General features: G+C 37.8%; 1 protein-coding gene and 1 pseudogene across 22 annotated transcripts in view; both read left to right on the forward strand.

Annotated features, from left to right (window-relative positions):
- CFAP20DC (CFAP20 domain containing) overlaps positions 1 to 20,357 on the forward strand; it is a 269,629-nt gene that overhangs the window by 72,422 nt on the left and 176,850 nt on the right. The gene's annotated exons all lie outside the window — the stretch shown is intronic.
- Positions 326 to 6,503, forward strand: LOC130834654 (protein SET-like; annotated as a pseudogene).

Genomic DNA, 20,357 nt, shown 5'->3' on the forward strand with positions numbered 1-20,357 from the left:
GCTGTAGAGAGGAGCAAATTTCCACAGAGTTCTCAAGAGTATTCTGTCTGGAATCTCCCAGATACCTGCATGGTTCCAACCTTCATTTCGTTCAACACTTGCTCAAATGGAATTTAGAATGAGAGACTGCTTTAAGCTCTAAAATGGGCTTTGGAATACCAAATTCTTGTAAACCTTTAAACTCAATTAAAATGTTACTAGCAAGTGGTAAAACTGAGATATATGAGACCATATGTTACTCACCTATAAAAACAAAGGAAAAGAGTTCTCAGGGCTCCAAGTACGAACCTTTTCCCCTGGGTGGATTCTTGGCTTTTCTCCCAGCATGGCCCCCAAACACCAGTCTACACTTCCACCCCAAGCGAAGAAGCCGAAGAAACCGAGACTGACTCTTGCCTCCGGGTCAGAGGCAACGTCTGCTTCTCCAAACTTGCCAAAGAAAAAGAACAGCAAGAAAAAATTGAACATATTGATGAAGTACAAAATGAAATAAACAGACTTAATGAACAAGCCAGTGAGGAGATTTTGAAAGCAGAACAGAAATATGACAGACTCCGCCAACCATATTTTCAGAAGAGGTCGGAATTGATCACCAAAATACCAAAATTTGGGGTAACAATATTTGTTAACCATCCACAAGTGTCTGCACTGCTTAAGGAGGAGGATGAAGAGGTGCTGCATTATTTGACAAGAGTTGAAGTGACAGAATTTGAAGATATTAAATCAGGTTACAGAATAGATTTTTATTTTGATGAAAACCCTTACTTTGAAAATAAAGTTCTCGCCAAAGAATTTCATCTGAATGAGAGTGGTGATCCATCTTCAAAGTCCACTAAAATCAAATGGAAATCCGGAAAGGATTTGATGAAACGTTTAAGTCAAACACAGAATAAAGCCAGCAGGAAGAGACAACGTGAGGAACCAGAAAGCTTCACCTGGTTTACTGATCATTCTGATGCAGGTGCAGATGAGCTAGGAGAGGTCATCAAAGATGATATTTGGCCAAATCCATTACAGTACTACTCGGTTCTGGACATGAATGATGAGAAACGAGAAGGAGAAGAAGATGATGATGATGATTAAGAGGAAGAAGGACTGGAAGATATTGATGAAGAAAGGGATGAGGATGAAGGTGAAGAAGATGATGATGATGATGAGGGGGAGGAAGGAGAGGAAGATGACGGAGATGACCAATGGAACACTGATGGATTCCAACCTTCCCATGAAGTTGATCTCCTTTTGATATACAGCAACTTCCCAGTAGCTATCTATTTTACAGCTGGTAGTGTAAATATGTCTATGCTACTCCCTCACCTCGTCCCAACTTCCCCTTTGCCCCTCACCCCAGTCCCATGTCCTCAAGTCCATTCTCTACTTCTGTATCTCCACTCTTGCCTGTCACTGGGTTCATCAGTACCATTTCTTCAGATTCCATTTATGTGTGTTAGCATACAGTATTTGTTTTTCTCTTTCTGGCTTACTTCACTCTGTATGACAGACTCTAGGTCTATCCACCTCATGACATATAGTTCCATTTCATTCCTTTTTATGGCTGAGTAATATTCCATTGTATATATGTGCCACATCTTCTTTATCCATTCATCTGTTGATGGGCATCTAGGTTGTTTCCATGTCCTGGCTGTTGTAAATAGTGCTGCAATGAACATTGGGGTGCATGTGTCTTTTTGCATTATGGTGTTCTCTGGGTATATGCCCAGTAGTGGGATTACTGGATCATATGGTTGTTCTTTTTTAGTTTTTTAAGGAACCTCCAAACTGTTTTCCATAGTGGCTGTACCAGCTTACATTCCCACCAACAATGCAGAAGAGTTCCTTTTTTTCCACACCTTCTCCAACATTTATTGTTTCTAGATTTTTTGATGATGGCCATTCTGACTGGTGTGAGGTGATACCTCATTGTGGCTTTCACCTGCATTTCTCGAATAAGTAGTGATGTTGAGCATCTTTTCTTGTGTTTGTTGGCCTTCTGTATGTCTTCTTTGGAGAAATGTCTATTTAGGTCTTCTGCCCGTTTGTGTATTGGGTTATTTGGTTTTCTTGTATTAAGCTGTATGAGCTGCTTGTATATTTTGGAGATTAATCCTTTGTCCTTTGCTTGGTTGGCAACTATTTTCTCCCATTCTGAGGGTTGTCTTCTTGTCTTGTTTATGGATTCTTTCACTGTGCAAAAGCTTTTAAGTCTCATTAGGTCCCATTTGTTTATTCTTGATTTTATTTCCATGATTCCAGGAGGTGGGTCAAAAAGGATCTTGCTTTAATGGATGTCATAGAGTGTTCTGCCTGTGTTTTCCTCTAGGAGTTTTATAGTGTCTGGCCTTACATGTAGGTCTTTAATCCATTTGGAGTTTATTTTTGTGTATGGTGTTAGGAAGTGTTCTAATTTCATTCTTTTACATGTAGCTGTCCAATTTTCCCAGCACCACTTATTGAAGAGGCTGTCTTTTTACCATTGTATATTCTTGCCTCCCTTGTCAAAGATAAGCTGCCCATATGTGCTTGGGTTTTTCTCTGAGTTCTCTATTCTGCTCCATTGATCTACCTTTCTCTTTTTGTGCCAGTACCATACTGTCTTGATCACTGTGGCCTTATAGTATAGTTTGAAGTCAGCAAGCCTAATTCCACCACCTGCCTCTGTCTTTCTTTCTCAAGATTGCTTTGGCTATTCGGGGTCTTTTGCGTTTCCATACAAATCGTAAGATTTCTTGTTCTAGTTCTGTGAAAAATGCCATTGGTAATTTGATCGGAATTGCATTGAATCTGTAAATTGCTTTGGGTAAGATAGTCATTTTCACAGTATTGATTCTTCCAATCCAAGAACATGGTATGTCCCTCCATCTGTATCATCTTTGATTTCTTTCACCAGTGTCTTATAGTTTTCTGCATGCAGGTCTTTTGCCTCCTTAGGCAGATTTATTCCTAGTTATTTTATTCTTTTTGTTGCAATGGTAAATGGGAGAGTTTCCTTAATTTCTCTTTCTGTTCTTTCATTGTTAGTGTATAGGAATGCAAGAGATTTCTGTGTGTTAATTTTGTATCGTGCAACTTTACTAAATTCATCGATTACTGCTAGCAGTTTTCTGGTAGAGTCTTTAGGGTTTTCTATGTATAATATCATGTCACCTGCGAAGCGTGACAATTTTACTTCTTCTTTTCCAATTTGGATTTCTTTTATTTTGTTTTCTTCTCTGATTGCTGTGGCTAAAACTTCCAAAACTATGTTGAATAATAATGGTGAGAGTGGACATCCCTGTCTTGTTCCTGACCTTAGAGGGAATGCTTTCAGTTTTTCAGCATTTAGGATGATGTTGGCTCTTGGTTTGTCATATATGGCTTTTATTATATTGAGGTAATTTCCTTCTATGCCCATTTTCTGGAGAATTTTTATCATAAATGGATGTTGAATTTTGTCAAAAGCTTTTTCTGCGTCTGTTGAGATTATCATATGGTTTTTATCTTTCAATTTGTTAATATGGTGTATCACATTGATTGATTTGAGTATATTGAAGAATCCTTGCATTCCAGGATAAACCCCACTTGATCATGGTGTCTGATCTTTTTAATGTGCTGTTGAATTCTGTTAGCTAGTATTTTGTTGAGGATTTTTGCATCTATATTCATCAGGGATATTGGCCTGTAATTTTCTTTTTTTGTGACATCTTTGCCTGGTCCCCCCCCCCCCCCCCCCCCGCCTTGTGCTCAATCGCCCTGTTTCTGAGATCTCTTTTCTCCTTTATATCATGGTTCACAACCTATTTTGGGGAGAAATACCTCAAGCAGAATTCAGCGGGAAAAGAATCTCTACCCCCTTTCTGTTCCAAATTCATTTTTATCCCTTCCTGTTTCAACAAAAACTTTATGGAATCAACACCACCATGCTCTGAGGGAAAAAAGAAAAACCTTCTGGTCCCTTAGCTCTGTTGGAAGCTGAAGGGTGCTAGGCCCCTGTGTAGTAGTGCATAGAATTCTAGCTTTTTCCCTCCTTTTTCTGTATATTGGGCTCAAAGATTACGCTGTGTCTCTGTGTGAATATGGACAGTTAGCATTTACCAACATGTATCTGTCTACTTTCTCTTGTTTAAAAAAAGAAAAAAAACTTTAAAAAACGGGTTTATAGAAGGTCAGCAAAGGGTGGGTTTCAGATGTTTGGGTGGGTTAAGTGGACATTTTGACAACATGGCTTCTCCTTTGGCATGTTTAATTGTGATATTTAACGGACATCCTTGCAGTTTACGATGACACTTTTAAAAAAAAATTCTCTCCTAATGATGACTTGAGCCCTGCCACTTGATGGGAGAATCAGCAGAACCTGTAGGATCTTATTTGCAATTGACATTCTCTATTGTAATTTTGCTCCTGTTTGTTTTTAAATTTTTCTTTTTGTTTCACTGGAAAGGAGAGATGATGCTCAGTTTTAAATGTTAATAGTGTACAAGTTGCTTTGTTACAATAAAACTAAATTTGTACACACACAAAAAAAGAAAAAAAAAACAAAGGAAAAGATTTGCATCTGATTATGGTCCATAAAGTGGCCTGTGGTTACTGACCTAAGAGCCCCAAGAGGGAATGAAAAGAATTCAGTGATAGAGGTTGAAAACATGCTGTTGTAAGTTAAAAAAAAAAAAAAAGATGTGATTATTTTTACTTTAGAGATCCAAGATGTTTTCAAGGAGGAGGTGGCACGTCTGACCCCGACTGTGATGGATGAATATAATGCAATTGCCATAATGAGAGAAGGGACTTTCCAAGGGAATGCATACGCAAAGGCATGAAAGTACAAAAGGATGGAGTATATTTAATTAGGAGCAAGAATGCTGGTATTGTCATTGTGGCAGCCCACTCCAGTGTCCCACTGAATCCACTTCTGGTTATCAGCTGCAGCTGCATTGAGCAGCTTGGTGCAAGCTTGCTTGGACAGCATCTGGTATCAAGTGCCACCAGGGACTTCTTTGATGCAGTGGAAGCCTACTCTACTCATGGATAAGCACAGCCTGGAAATACTGGGGAGTTAAGCCCCCCAGAGACAACCCCTAACTATTGGAGATTGGGAGTCAGTGGATGTAGGCTCCCACCTCCCATTCTTCAAATGGATTATTCTGGGAAGTGTTCTATACATGCCTCCAGATATCCTGTTGGAATGGAGCTGCTGTGGCCTATAGTAGTGTCAGAGACAGTGCATCCTGATCTTGGCCTTTCCTCTTTTGTTGTCTTACTCTTCCTGCTCCCTCATTCCTGCTTCATGGAGTCACCTCTCCAATAAACTACCAACACTTATGTCCTTTTCTCAGGCTCTGCTTTTGAGGGTGTGAGAGGCTACACAACATGATCAGCTATATGAGATAGCTCAAAGGATTGAATTGTTAAACAGACTCACAAGAATCAGAGATTTTAGCCAGTATTGAAGTACATGTGAAGCACAAAGAGATCCGGGACTGCCACTGATGTCTTCCAGTCCTTTCTAAATGCAGTTTGGCCCATATTTAACAGATGACTTTAAGCAGTACCTAAGAGAGTGATCCTGAGAGAATATCACTTACCTAAAGGGAGCTGTTACATTTATGGCTTATATGACATTTTCCAAGGAGCTATATGTCCCATGAGTACATGAATTCCAGGTTTATTAACCATAAACAGTCCTAGAGAGAACAGGTACATCCAGCAAAAAGTATTTCATTAAGGACTTTCACCATAGTAAATACATTAGTGTATTTGCAAGAAGATTTGTTGTGTTTACAAGAAGCTTTGGCTGGTCCCCTTTCTCTTTTGGAATGTGCTTTAGTAAAGGAGGAAGAATGAGGTGCAGCCCTGTTACCTTTTCCCTCCTAGTAAGCACGTGACCTTTCAAAAACACTAAGCCAGAAAACTACCATCCTTTATTCCTCTTGCTCTATCTTTTTAGATCGATCTCTAGCTCTGCCTCATACTAGCTCTGGGACCTCAAATAAGTGGCTTAGTGTCTCTGAGCCTTTAACTACATTAGTAAGATGTGAATATTAATTCACATTTCAGAGTTGTTGGGGAGAATAACTGAAATAACGCTGGTAAAATGGTGTACAGGTTGTGACATATGGTAGGGATTTAGAGGTTGCTCTTCCATTTCCCATCCTTTTCTGTTTGTAATAATTATAACCTTGATATCTCCCCTATGGAGATCTTCTTGGTATCTCATGCTAAGACTTCCAACAACCAACCCTAGCTTTATTCTGCAAGGTCACTCTTTATCCCACCCCAATTCTGATATTCTCCCCTGGTATCTTTGAAATCCCCCTGGTTTGCATCTTGTACTGTTTATTATATGAGGTCTGACATGAAGAGGAACGTGGTGAAAGGTGATATTGGAGTAGTGTCTGAGGGTCAGATTTTGGTAGTCCTAGAGTAACAAGATAAGGAACTTTATTTTGGACTTTATTCCTTAGACAATAGAAGGACAAAGAAGAAACTGGAGACAAAGGATGACGTTTCGTCCCCATGCCTGGTCCACATGAGGAGCAGACTGAGACATAAAAGATTAGAGGTAGAGAGACTAGTGAGGGAGAGTATTTAAAGCCACAAATGACCCGAACTAGCATTGTAGCTGTAGAAACCAAAGGAAGAAACAGATGTGAAACTATTAGGGAAGTGACTTTGACAGGATGTGACAGCTCATTGGGTTGATGAAGCCCAGATGTTAAGGACAGGAAGCAGTCAGTGGTTCTCAGTGGTCCTCACAATTAGCTGAGAGGATTATAAGTATATGAGGCCTGTGGTGAGACAGTGAAGTGACCTGCAAGAACGTGGAAATGAGTAAAGTAAGATTAGCCTCTGAGTTTTTAATTGTAAGATAATAGTTCTTAGATCAGAGGGTTTTTAAACACATCTAAAGGAAGACTTGGTCAATGGAAAAAAGATAAGCATGTGTGCACGCGCACACACACACACACACACACACACACACACACACAGGCCACCTTGGGCTCTATTCTTCCAAACACAGTGAAGGGTCAGAGTCTTAGCCATCAGATACTAAATATTTTTCCCTAGGAGCAAAGATTATGCTACTATGGATATGCCTATAGGCAATACCTGCCCCAGAAGAAACTGGTTAAGCTTTGTGGTTAAGAATGTAGATATTGGGATCTGTTAGATCTGAGTTTAAATCTGGACTCTGCTAGATATGTGACTTTAGGAAAGTTACTTAACCTTACTAAGCTTTAGTTTCCTCATTGATAAATAGAGATAATAGTAGTAGATATCTTGTAGGATTTATGGGAAGATTGAGATAATTAATGTATAGTATTTAATACAGTGTTGGCGTATAGAAAATGCTCAATAAATAATAGATATTTAATAATGATAATAATACCTTTCCTTTGGAGAATATATGTATCAGATACTGAAGTCTAAGTCACTTGTTCTGATTATGTGCTAAGCTAACCTTCTGATACTTCGTAGAATTTTTTCTTTAGATGAATTACCATATTCCAACAGATTACACTTCAGTCTTGCAAACTTTGAGATCACCCTGTTTCAGGAGGCTTTACGTGGTATCATGCTTGGAAGGCACACATTTGTTACTTATTGGAAGATCAGATTCATAATGGAATCCAGAATGGAGTAGGAAACAGTTCTAAAACAGTGAGAATGCGGGAGAAGTGAAAGGGTTCATGGTTTTCATCCAATAAACAAGTATTCTGCTGAAACTATTTGGCTGTGGTTCTACAAGGACAGAAACGAGGCACTCTTGTCACTGGCAACACAGTGTCTGACAAATAGTAGTCACTTGGCATAAATGAGTGAAAAGCTTCAGTGTGATATAGTAGTGGACATACAGTTTATCAAAAGAAATGGCAGTGGGAGAGAGGAATCAACATGGCGGAGTAGGAAGATGTACGCTTACTCCCTCTTGCAAGAGCACCAGAATTACAACTAACTGCTGAACAATCATCGACAGAAAGACACTGGAACTCACCAAAAAAAAGAACACCCCACATCCAAAGACAAAGGAGAAGCCTCACTGAAATGGTAGGAGGGGCGCAATCGCATTACAATCAAATGCCATAAATGCTGGATGGGTGACTCAAAAGCTGGAAAACAGTAATACCGCAGAAGCCCACCCACTAAAGTGAGGGCTCTGAGCCCCACATCAGGCTTCCTAACTTGGGGGTCCAGCAATGGAAGGAGGACTCCCCAGAGAATCAGATTTTGAAAGCCAGCGGGATTTGATTGCAAGACCTCCACAGGACTGGGGGAAACAGAGACTCCACTCCTGGAGGGCACACAAAAAAGTGTGCTCACCAGGACCCAGGGGGAAGGAGCAGTGACCCCACTGGAGACTGAACCAGACCTACCTGCTGGTTTTGTAGGATTGCCTGCAGAGGTGGGGGGCAGCTGTGGCTCACCAAGGAGACAGGTACTGGTGACCAGGGTTCTGGGAAGTGCTCATTGGCATGAGCCTTCCCAGAGCACGCCATTAGCCTCAACAAAGGGACTATAAGCTCCAGTGCTGGATACCCTCAGGACAAACATAAAACAAGGTGGGAACATAGCCCAACCCATTGGCACACAAATATATTAAAATGTAACTGAGCTCCGCCCACCAAATCAGATTAAAGTTTTACTGAGCTCAGCCCACCCAGCCCCACCCACCATCAGTCCCTCCCATCAGGAAGCACCCATGAGCCTCCTAGATAGCGTCCTCCACAAGAGGGCAGACACCAGAATCAAGCATTATCAGCAGTATTTCATCTCATGGAACTGGAAACCACAGCCACAGAAAGATAGAGAAAATGAAAAAGCAGAGGACTTTGTACCAGATGAAGGGACAAGATAAAACGCTAGAAAAACAACTAAATGAAGAGGAGATAGGCACCCTTCCAGAAAAAGAATTCAGAATAATGATAGTGAAGATGATCCAGGACTTTGAAAAAAGACAGGATGCAAAGATTGAAAAGTTTACCAAAGACCAAGAATTAAAGAGCAAACAAACATAGATATGCAACACAATACCTGAAATGAATAATACACTAGAGGGAACCAATAGCAGATTAACTGAGGCAGAAGAGCGAATAAGTGACCTGGAAGACAGAATGGGGATAATCACTGATGCGGAAAAGAATAAAGAAAAAAGAATGAAAACAACTGAAGACAGCCTAAGAGACCTCTGGGACAATGTTAAACCCACCAACATTCACATTATAGGGATCTCAGAAGGAGAAGAGAGAGAGAAAGGACCCGAGAAGATATTGGAAGAGATTATAGTTGAAAACTTCCCTAACATGGGAAAGGAAATAGCTACGGAAATCCAGGAAGCACAGAGAGTCCCAGGCAGGATAAACCCAAGGAGAAACACGCCAAGACATACAGTAGTCAGATGGACAAAAATTAAAGACAGAGAAAAGTTACTAAAAGCAACAAGGCAAAAATGACAAATAACATACAAGGGAACTCCCATAAAGTTAACAGCTGATTTCTCAGCAGAAACTCTGCAAGCCAGAAGGGAGTGGCACAATATATTTAAAGTGATGACAGAAAAGAACCTACAACCAAGAATACTCTACCCAGCAAGGATCTCATTCAGATTTGATGGAGAAATCAAAAGCTTTACAAACAAGCAAGAGCTAAGAGAATTCAGCACCACCAAACCAGCCCTACAACGAATGCGAAAGGAACTTTTCTAAGCGGGAAACATAAGAGAAGAGAAGGACCTACAAAAACAAACACAAAACAATTAAGAAAATGGTAATAGGAACATCCATATCAGTAATTACCTTGAATGTAAATGGACTAAATGCACCAACCAAGAGACACAGACTGGCTGAATGGATACAAAAACAAGACCCATATATATGCTGTCTCCAAGAGACCCACTTCAGACCTAGGGACACATACAGACTGAAAGTGAGGGGATGGAAAAAGATATTCCATGCAAATGGAAATCAAGAGAAAGCTGGAGTAGCAATACTCATATCAGATAAAATAGACTTTAGAATAAAAAATGTTACAAGAGACAAGAAAGGACATTACATAAAGATCAAGGGATCAATCCAAGAAGAAGAGATAAAAATTATAAATATATATGCACCCAATGTAGGAGCACCTCAGTACATAAGGCAAATGCTAACAACCATGAGAGAGGAAATCAACAGTAACACAATAATAGTGGGGGACTTTAACACCCCACTTACACCAATGGACAGATAGAAAATTAATAAGGAAACACAAGCTTTAAATGACACAATAAATCAGCTTGATTTAATAGATATCCATAGGACATTACATCCAAAAACAGCAGATTACACGTTCTTCTCAAGTGCACATGGAACATTCTCCAGGATGTATCACATTTTGGGTCACAAATCAAGCCTTGGTAAATTCAAAAAAATTGAAATCATACCAAGCGCCTTTTCCAACCACAATGCTATGAGATGAGAAATCAATGACTGGAAAAAAACTGTAAAAAACACAGACACATGGAGGCTAAACATATGCTACTAAATAACCAAGAGATCACTGAAGAAATCAAAGAGGAAATCAAAAAATACCTAGAGACAAATGACAATGAAAACACAATGATCCAAAATCTATGGGATGCAGCAAAGGCAGTTCTAAGAGAGAAGTTTATAGCAATACACTCCTACCTCAAGAAACAAGAAAAATCCCAAATAAACAATCTAACCGTATACCTAAAGAAACTAGGGAAAGAATAGCAAACAAAACCCAAAGTTAATAGAAGGAGAGAAATCATAGAGATCAGAGCAGAAATAAATGACATAGAAACAAAGAAAACAATAGCAAAAATCAATAAAACTAAAAGCTGGTTCTTTGAGAAGATAAATAAAATCAATAAACCTCTAGCAAGACTCATCAAGAAAAAGAGGGAGAAGACTCAAATCAATAAAATTAGAAAGGAAACAGAAGTTACAACCGACACTGCAGAAATAAAAAGCACCATAAGAGACTACTACAAGCAACTATATGCCAAAAAAATGGACAACCTGGATGAAATGGACAGATTCTTAGAAAAGTATAACCTTCCAAGACTGAATCTGGAAGACATAGAAAATATGAACAGACCAATCACAAGTAATGAAATTGAAAGTGTGATTAAAAATCTCCCAACAAACAAAAGTCCAGGACCAGATGGATTCACAGGTGAATTTTATCAAACATTTAGAGAAGAGCTAACACCCATCCTTCTCAAACTCTTCCAAAACATTGCAGAGGAAGGAACACTCCCAAACTCATTTTATGAAGCCACCATCACCCTGATACCAAAACCAGACAAAGATACTACAAAAGAAGAAAACTACAGACCAATATCACTGATGAATTTAGATGCAAAACTCCTCACCAAAACACTAGCAAACAGAATCCAACAACACATTAAAAGGATCATATACTATGATCAAGTGGGGTTTATCCCTGGAATGCAAGGATTCATCAATATATGCAAATCAATCGATGTGATACACCATATTAACAAATTGAAGGATAAAAACCACATGATCATCTCAATAGATGCAGGAAAAGCTTTTGACAAAATTGAACACCCATTTATGATAAAAACTCTCCAGAAGGTGGGCATACAGGGAACCTACCTCAACATAATAAGAGCCATATATGACACCCACAGCCAACATCATTCTCAATGGTGAAAAACTGGAAGCATTCTTTCTAAAATCAGGAACAAAACAAGGATGTCCACTCTCGCCTCTACTATTCCACATAGTTTTGGAAATCCTTGCCACAGCAATTCAAGAAGAAAAAGAAATCAAAGGAATCCAAATTGGAAATGAAGAAGTAAAACTGTCGCTGTTCGCAGATGACATGATACTATACATAGAAAATCCTAAAGATGCCACCAGAAAACTACTGGAGCTAATCAATGAATTTGGTAAAGTTGCAGGATACAAAATTAACACACAGAAATCTGTTGCATTTCTATACACTAACAATGAAATATCAGAAAGAGAAATTAAGGAAACAATCCCATTCACCATTGCAACAAAAAGAATAAAATACCTAGGAATAAAGCTAACCAAGGAGGTAAAGACCTGTACTCAGAAAACTATAAGACACTAATGAAAGAAATAAAAGACGACACAAACAGATGGAAGGACATACCATGTTCTTGGATTGGAAGAATCAGCATTGTGAAAATGACTATACTACCCAAAGCAATTTACAGATTCAGTGCAATCCCGATCAAATTACCAATGGCATTTTTCACAGAACTAAAACAAGAAGTTTTACGATTTGTATGGAAACGCAAAAGACCCTGAATAGCCAAAGCAATCTTGAGAAGGAAAGACGGAGTTGGTGGAATCAGGCTTCCTGACTTCAGGCTATACTGCAAGGCTACAGTGATCAGGACAGTTTGGTACTGGCACAAAAACAGAAATATAGATCAATGGAACAGGATAGAAAGCCCAGAGATAAACTACGGTCAACTAATCTGTGACAAAGGAGCCAAGGATATACAATGGAGAAAAGGCAGCCTTTTCAATAAGTGGTTCTGGGGAAATTGGTCAGCTACATGTAAAAGAATGAAATTAGAACACTCTTTAATACCAAACACAAAAATAAACTCCAAATGAATTAAAGACCTAAATATAAGGCCAGACACTATAAAACTGCTAGAGGAAAACATAGGAAGAACACTCTTCGACATAAATAACAGAAAGATCTTTTTTGATCCACCCCCTAGAGTAATGGAAATAAAAACAAAAATAAATAAGTGGGACCTAATGAAACGTCAAAGCTTCTGCACAGCAAAGGAAACTATAAGCAAGTCGAAAAGACAACCCTCAGGATGGGAGAAAATATTTGCAAACGAATCAACAGACAAAGGATTAATCTCCAAAATATATAACCAGTTCATCCAGCTCAATATCAAAAAAACAAACAATCCAATCAAAAAATGGGCAGAAGACCTAAATAGGCATTTCTCCAAAGAAGACATGCATATGGCCAAGAGGCACATGAAAAGCTGCTCAACATCACTAATTACTAGAGAAATGCAAATCAAAACTACAATGAGGTATCACCCCACACAAGTTAGACTGGGCATCATCAGAAAATCGACAAACAGTCAATGCTGGAGAGCATGTGGAGAAAAGGGAATGCTCTTGCACTCTTGGTGGGAGTGTAAATTAATACAGCCACTATGGAGAACAGGATGGAGGTTCATTGCAAAACTAAAAATAGAACTACTGTATGACCCAGCAGTCCCACCCCTGGGCATATACCCAGAGAACACCATAACTCAAAAAGACACATGCACCCCAATGTTCATTGCAGCACTATTTACAATAGCCAGGACATGGAAGCAGCCTAAATGTCCATCAACAGATGAATGGATAAAAAAGATGTGGTACATATATAAAGTGGAATATTACTCAGCTGTAAAAAGCAATGATACTGGGACATTTTTAGAGACATGGATGGACCTAGAGACTGTCATACAGAGTGAAGTGAGTCAGAAAGAGAAAAACAAATATCGTATATTAACACATATATGTGGACTATAGAAAAATGGTATAAATCAACCTGTTTGCAAGGCAGAAACAGAGACCTAGATGTAGAGAACAAACATATGGACACCAAGTGGGGAAAGCAGGGAGGGTTGGGGTGAAATGAATTGGGAGATTGGGATACCAAATAGTACACTCTAAATATATGCAGTTTATTGTATGTTAACTGTATCTCATTAAAAAGTGCTTAAAAAAAAGAAGAGAAAAGAAATGGCAGTGGATTTTAAAGAGACAAGTTTTAATACCTGTCTCTGCTACTTACTGGCTATATATCTGTTGACTAGAAGCTGTCTTAGTTTCTACAGTGTATTTTCCTCATCTACAAAATGGAGGATGAATACACTACCTGCAGTGAAGGAGTGATGTGAGCCTTAATAAGAGAATGTCTATGGAATGTGCTAAAAACAGCTACTTAAAAATAGTTATTTTCCCCAACACCCACACAACAGTATGATTTCTATGTCTTTGCTACTTCCATGTCTCTGGTACCTTGTATTGTGCCACTAAGGCACTGACTGAATGTTAGTTGAATGAATTAATGAATCAGGTGGAAAATTTGAACAGAAGACTTCAGAGTTGAATATTTCCTAGTGATGAAAGGATACAGAGTAGGACTGTTCATCTAAGTTGCTAAAATAAAATAGAAATCAAATGTCAGGGCTTCCTAGGTGGCACAGTGGTTGAGAATCCACCTGCCAATGCAGGGGACACGGGTTCGATCCCTGCTCCAGGAAGATCCCACATGCGGCGGAGAAGTAAGCCTGTGCGCCACAACTAGTGATCCCATGTGCTGCAGCTACTGAAGCCCACATGCCTAGAGCCTGTGCTCCGCAACAAAAGAAGCCACAACAGTGAGGAGCCAGCACACCAGAACGAAGAGTAGCCCCCACTCACTGCAACTAAAAAGAAAAGCCCACGCACAGCAAAAAAAAAAAAGATCAAACACAGCCAATAAAATAAAGAAATTAATTAATTAATTAAAAAAAGAATTACTGGTTGTCATTGTGCAAGAGGTTTTGGTTTAGATTAATACTTGCTCTCTTTATGTAAAATCACCCAGAATTATGACAGAAGAGGAAAAATGTGACTTGGTGCCAAAATTGCCGAGAAATATGAAGAAACGTGCTAAAGAGCAGTAGATGATAGATCAGTGTTGACTAGACTTAAGGGAAAATAGTTTTTAATGATTTAAAGTTTTAAAATGTTGGCATCAAAAAAATCAAGTGCATATAGACCATCACCAGTCATATGCTGGGTCATACAATATCTTATTACTTTGTTTTAATAAAAAGCAAACTTTACCAAGTATGTTTTCTGACCACAATGGAATTAAATTAAAAATCAATAGCAGTGCAATATATAGAAAAAACTGCACTGTTTGGGAATTGAATAACACACTTCTAATTAATCCAAAATTCAAAGAAAAAGTCATATGGGAAATTAGAAAATATTTCAAATTGAATAAAGATTAAAATACAACATTATGAGAATTTTGTGGGATGCAGCTAACATAATGCTTAGTGGAAAGCTTATAGTTTTAAATGCTTGTGTGAGTAGAGAGGAAGGTTTAAAATTAATGATATAACTTCCTAGGATATAATGATATCCTAGGAAGCTACAGGGAGAAAAGAACAAATTAAACCCAAAATAAGTAGAAGGAAATAAGTAATAAAAATAAAATCAGGAATCAGTAAAATTGAAAACAAAAAATAGATAAGATTTTCAAAGCCAAAAATTTTTCTTTGAAAAGATGAACTTGGTAAACCTTAGCAGAACTAATTAATTAAAAAAGAGAGAAGTCACAAATTACCAGTGTCAAGAATGAGAGAGAGGATGCCACTACAGATCCTACTGATCCTACATAAAGGGAATTTATGCCAGTAAACTCAAGAGCCTCAAATGGAAATCACAATTTCTCAAAACTGAAACAAGAAAAATTGGAAATGTGAATAGCCCTATAAATCTGTTAAGTTGAATGTGTAACCATAATCTTCCCAAAGAAAACTTCAGACTTAATTCTATTAATATGTAAAGAATATTTAACAGCATTTTAAGCAAATTTTAAGACAGTGGGGGAGGAAACACTTCCCAAATCACTTTATGGGATTAAATTCTGTTATCAAAACCTGACATATATATTAGAAGAGAATTACACACCAGTATCCCTCATGAACATAGGTGTAAAAATCCTCAACAAAAATGCTAGCGCAATTGAAATTTACACCCATAATACGAAGTTGGTTTCACATTTGAAAATCAATCAGTATAATTCAACATATGAACAGAATAAAGGAGAAAAATAATAGGATCATCTCAGTCAATGCAGAAAAAAAGCAGTTGACAACTTATACATAAAACAATTAGAGAAAGAAGAAAAAAAAAAACCCCAAAGTGAGCAGAAGGAAAGAAATCGTAAAGAGCAGATCAGAAATAAACGAAAAGGAAATGAAGGAAACAAAAGGATCAATAAAACTAAAAGCTGGTTCTTTGAGAAGATAAACAAAATTGATAAACCATTAGCCAGACTCCTCAGGAATAAAGGGGAGAAGATGCAAATCAACAGAATTAAAAATGAAAGAGGAGAAATAACAACTGACACCACAGAAATACAAAGGATCATGAGAGACAATGAATTGCACAACCTGGAAGAAATGGAAAATTCTTAGAAAAGTACAACCTTCAAGACTGAACCAAGAAGAAATAGAATATATGAACAGACCAGTCACAAACACTGAAATTGAAATAGTGATTAATAATCTCCTAACATACAAAAGCCCAGAGCCAGATGGCTTCACAGGCAAATTCTATGAAACATTTAGAGAAGAGCTAACACCTATCCTTCTCAAACTCTTCCAAAATATAGCAGAAGGAGGAACACTCCCAAACTCATTCTGTGAGGCCACCATCATCCTGATACCAAAACCAAAGATGTCACACACACAAAAATTACAGACCAATATCACTGATGAATATAGATGCAAAAATCCTCAACAAAATACTAGCAAACAGAATGCAACAGCACATTAAAAAGATCATACACCATGATCAAGTGGGGTGTATCCCTGGACTGCAAGGATTCTAGAGTATATGCAAATATACACAAATCAATCAATGTAATACATCATATTAACAAATTGAAGGATAAAAATCGTATGATAATCTCAATAGATGCAGAAAAAGCTTTCGACAAAATTCAGCATCCATTATGATAAAAACTCTCCTGGAAGTGGGCATAGAGGGAAACTATTTCAACATAATAAAGGCCATATGTGACAAACCAACAGCCAACATTATTCTCAGTGGTGCAAAACGGAAAGCATTCCCTCTAAGAACAGGAACAAGACAAGGGTGCCCACTCTCACCACTGTTATTCAACATAGTTTTGGAAGTGTTAGCCACAGCAGTCAGAGAAGAAAACAAAATAAAAGGAATCCAAATTGGAAAAGAAGTAGTAAAACTGTCACTCTTTGCAGATGACATGATATTATACATAGAAAACCCTGAAGACTCTACCAGAAAACTGCTAGCACTAATCGCTGAATTTAGTAAAGTAGCAGGATACAAAAGTAATGCACAGAAATCTCTTCCATTCCTATACACTAACAACGAAAAGGCAGAAAGAGAAATTAAGGAAACACTACCATTTACCATTGCAACAAAAAGAATAAAATACCTAGGAATAAACCTTCCTAAGGAGGCAAAAACCTGTATGCAGAAAACTATAAGACACTGGTGAAAGAAATCAAAGACGATACAAACAGATGTAGAAACATACCATGTTCTTGGATTGGAAGAATCAACCTTGTGAAAATGACTATACTACCCAAAGCAATCTACAGATTCAGTGTAATCCCTATCAAATTACCAACGGCATTTTTCACAGAACTAGAACAAGAAATTTTACAATTTGCATGGAATTGCAAAAGACCCCAAATAGTGAAGCAATCTTGAGAAGGAAAGACAGAGCCGGAGGAATCAGGCTTCCTGACTTCAGGCTATGCTACAGGGCTACAGGGATCAAGACACTATGGTACTGGTGCAAAAAAAGAAATATAGGTCAATGGAACAGTATAGAGAGCCCAAAGATAAACCCATGCACATATGGGCAGCTTATCTTTGACAAAGGAGGCAAGAATATACAATGGAAAAAAGACAGCCTCTTCAGTAAGTGGTGCTGGGAAAATTGGACAGCTGCATGTAAAAGAATGAAATTAGAATACTTCCTAACACCATACACAAAAATTCAAAATGGATTAAAGACCTACATGTAAGGCCAGACACTATAAAACTCATAGAGGAAAACATAGAACACTCTATGATATACATCAAAGCAAGATCCTTTTGACCCACCTCCTAGAATAATGGAAATAAAAACAAAAATAAACATATGAGACCTAATGAAACTTCAAAGCTTTCGCACAGCAAAAGAAACCATAAACAAGACAAGAAGACAACCCTCAGGATGGGGGAAAATATTCGCCAACAAAGCAATGGACAAAGGATTAATTTCCAAAATATACAAGCTGCTCATGCAGCTCAACATCAAAAAAGCAAACAACCCAATCCACAAATGGTCAGATGACCTAAATAGACAATTCTCCAAAGAAGACATACAGATGGCTAACAAACACATGAAAATATGCTCAACATCACTAATCATTAGAGAAATGCAAATCAGAGCCGCAATGAGGTATCACCTTACACCGGTAAGAATGGCCATCATCAAAAAATCTAGAAACAATAAATGTTGGAGAGGATGTGGAGAAAAGGGAACCCTCCTGCACTATTGGTGGGAAGGTAATTTGGTACAGCCACTGTGGAAAACAGTAATGGAGCTTCCTTAAAAAACTAAAAATAGAAATAACATATGACCCAGGCATTCCGCTATTGGGCATATACCCTGATAAAACCATAATTCAAAAAGATACATGTACCATAATGTTTATTGCAGCACTATTTACAATAGTCAAGACATGGAAGCAACCTAAATGCCCATCAACAGATGAATGGATAAAGAAGATGTGGCACATATATACAATGGAATTTTACTGAGCCGTAAAAAGGACCGAAATTGAGTTATTTGTTGTGAGGTGGATGGACGTAGAGTCTGTCATACAGAATGAAGTGAGTCAGAAAGAGAAAAACAAATACCGTAAGCTGACGCATGTATATGGAATCTAGAAAAATGGTACTGATGAAGCTAGTGGCAGGGCAGGAATAAAGACACAGACCTAGATTACGGACTTGAGGACGTGGCAGGGGTGATGGGGATAGGGAAGCTAGATGCAGTGAGAGAGTAGCATTAACAGATATACACTACCAAATGTAAAATAGATAGCTAGTGGGAAGCTGATGCTTAACACAGGGAAATCAGCTTGATGATGGGTGATGACCTAGAGGGGTGGGATAGCGAAAGTGGGAGGGAGGCTCAAGAGGGAGGGGATGTGGGGACATATGTATAAATACAGCTGATTCACTTTGTTGCACAGCAGAAACTGGCACAACAGTGTAAAGGAATTATACGCCAATAAAGAGCTGAAAAAAAATGTAACAAAACACTATTAAAAAAAGCATTTGACAAAATTCTATACCTTTTCATGATTAAGAAAAGTCTCGAAAAACTAGAAATAGAAGAGAACTTCCTCTATCTTATAAAAGAAACCTACATCTAACATCATATTTAATAGAAACATAGTGAACACTTTCCCCCTATGATCAAGAACAAGACAAGATTTTTTCCACTCTCATCACTTTTGTTCAGTATATGCTGGAAGTTCTAGCCAGGACAGTAATGCAAGAAAAAATAAATAAAAGGTATAAAAATTGAAAAAAGCAAAAGTGAAAGTCTTTATTTACTGAAGACATGATTGTGTATGTAAAAAATTCTCAGAAATCTACCAAACACCTACTTGAACTCACGAGTGAGTTAAGTAAGGTCACAGGAAACAAGGTCTGTATATAAAAATCTGTAGTATTTCTATATATTAGTAGCATTCAACTGGTAAATGAAATTTTTAAAATTCATTTTCAGTCATGTCAAAAAACAAAATAGTTAGGAATAAATTTAACAAAACATACAAGACTTCTAAAATGAAAACTATAAAACATTGTGAAACAAATTAAACAAGGCCTAAATAAATGGAGACATATATCACGTAAGTAGATTGAAAGACTCATTATAGTTCTTCTTAAATTGATCTATAGATTCAACACAATCCAAGTTAAATTCTCAACAGCTTTTTTTAACAGAAAATGATAAGTGGATCCTGAAATCTATGTGGAAAAGCAAGAGCCAAACAAACCTTGAACAAAACCAAATTGAAGAGTTTCTTTACCTAGTTTTAGGACTTACTGTGAATCTATAGTAATCAAAGCAGAGTGACATTGCTGTAAGGATGGATATATGAAACGGATCAATAATCCAGAAATAGAAACACACAAACACATTTATAGTCAATTGAGTTTCAACAAAGTACCAAGGCATTTCAGTGAGTAAAGGAGAGTCTTTAATAAATGGTGCTGGGACAACTCTATAAACATACAGAAAGAAAAGAACCATACCCAGTACCTCACACAATACAAAGAACTTCATATGAAATAGATCATAGACTAAATGTAAAAACTAAAGCTATAAAGATCTGGAAAGAAACATAGGAAAGTACTTTTGCAACTTTGGGCTAGGCAAGGAATTTTTAAGACAGGAAGCACCACTATAAATAATGATAAACTGGACATCATGAAAATTTAAAACCTGCTAATTAAAAATCATCATTAAGCACTATGCTAATCTAAGTAAAGTCTATATGAGTCTTCTGTGTGCTGTTCTTG

Source organism: Hippopotamus amphibius, chromosome 13, assembly GCF_030028045.1.
Source record: "Hippopotamus amphibius kiboko isolate mHipAmp2 chromosome 13, mHipAmp2.hap2, whole genome shotgun sequence".
Classification (NCBI taxonomy): Eukaryota; Metazoa; Chordata; class Mammalia; order Artiodactyla; family Hippopotamidae; genus Hippopotamus; species Hippopotamus amphibius.